Source organism: Dioscorea cayenensis, chromosome 1 (assembly GCF_009730915.1).
Source record: "Dioscorea cayenensis subsp. rotundata cultivar TDr96_F1 chromosome 1, TDr96_F1_v2_PseudoChromosome.rev07_lg8_w22 25.fasta, whole genome shotgun sequence".
Lineage (NCBI taxonomy): Eukaryota > Viridiplantae > Streptophyta > Magnoliopsida > Dioscoreales > Dioscoreaceae > Dioscorea > Dioscorea cayenensis.
Window position 1 is genome coordinate 28,169,224 of NC_052471.1, and position 1,754 is coordinate 28,170,977.

The 1,754-nt window shown below is 29.7% G+C and overlaps 1 non-coding gene across 1 annotated transcript; it reads left to right on the top strand.

The window, feature by feature from the left end:
• The first annotated feature begins 1,138 nt into the window (after positions 1–1,138).
• On the top strand, positions 1,139–1,237 carry LOC120268929. Its single transcript, XR_005539070.1, has one exon. It is a non-coding gene; the product is annotated as a small nucleolar RNA U61 (small nucleolar RNA).
• Positions 1,238–1,754: the final 517 nt, after the last annotated feature.

The window sequence follows — 1,754 nt, forward strand, 5'->3', positions numbered from 1 at the left end:
ATCAAATAAAAAAATAAAATGATAAAAAGGGAACATCCTGGGAATTAGCAATTTAGCATGAATATATTAAAAAAATAAAATTAGCAAAATTGCAAGTTTGGGCTAAGGAGGTTTAGAAAGGCTGAGATACATAGGCCCAGCCCACTTGGTATCTCAATAACCCTCAATTTTCAAAGCTTTAACAACCGTTAGATTTGACAATATATGATCAGACGGTTGTAAGAGAAGTTTGGTGATTAGGGTTTTCATCACCCACTATAAATAAACTTAGGGGGCGTTTGGTTTAGTGTAACTGTAAATACAGTGGATTTCTAGTTACTGATGAATCGAAAAATCAATGGATTTTATAATACAGTGCAATTAAATCTAGTGTTTGGTTAGATGTAATGTAGATGCTGTATTATAGGATTTTGTATTTGATAAAAGATATTTATAAATTTGAAATTAGAAATTTTTTTACATTATAAATATTTTAATGATTTTAAGTACTGTATTAATTAATTTAACTATTAATTTTATTATTAAATTAGTTATCAAATTTATTAGTATATTTATTTATTTATTTTATTATATTTAATATTTTTTAAATTTAATTTTTAACCCAATAAAAAAAGTATTTTGAACTTTTCATATATTTTTAGCATGTTATTAATGATTTTAATTATCGCATTGATCATTTTAACTCTTAATTTTATTATTAAATTAATTATCAAAGTAATTATTAAATTTATTATTAAATTTTATAATTTTTCACTCCACAAAAATATCCATAAATATTTAATCATATTTGTTTTTCTTTAATTGGTCACATATAGGTCATGAAGTTATGCGTTTGAAAAAAATTTAAAGATAGGGATTTTGGTTTTCACGCCCACTGGCCGTAGAAACCAAATCTCTCATGGATGTAATATGAGTTACATTGGTTTTTGAAATCTCGTGAACCAAACACTGGATTTTCGAAAAACCCAGAGAACTCAAGTTACATGTAACTTAAAAACCCTCCAAACAAACACTACTAAATAATAAACCCTAACCCTTATCAAAGGTGTTCTCCGCCGTCTCTCTCTCTCTCTCTCTCTCTCTCTCATTCCCTCTGTTTCATTTTTCTGATTTTTTTTTATTATTTTAAAGGTTGAATTTGCAATGATGAAAGATCATTGTGCTTGATATGGATGTGTGCTTCTTTTGCAGATCCATTGGTGATGGTTACACAAACCCTCTAAGAAGTTCTAAGCAAGATCTTTTTTTTTCTTTTAACTTATTATTTTTATTTATTAATGTTTGAATCTATACGGTTTTTGCTTAAAAGAATTAAAAAAAATTAGAAAAATTAGAATAGGGGTTAACCCGGTTCCGGTCAAACCAGCCGGTTCGGCGGTTTTGACCGGTTTTGACCGGGTCAACATCCGGTCAATAATTTATATAGAACCGGACCGGACTACTGGCCAGTTCTCTGTTCTACCGGTCCAACCGGCCGGTATAGTCCGGGTTTCAAAACATTGATGATTAGTGACACTAACCTCAAGTCCATTGGGGAGGAGAAAGGTGGAGAAAGCTCTAATTCCAAGTAAAAGAATTAACTCCGTGGAAATAAGGACCCGTAAAGATTCCAACAACCCAAAGTGAGTTGACTAATCTATGGGTTTGTTCTTTTTTTTAAAAAATAAATAAATAAATAAATAAAACATGTCACGTTAAGTAAAGACAAATCTCTACCAATGAGTGGTAATCAATTGGGGATGGTTTAGATAATA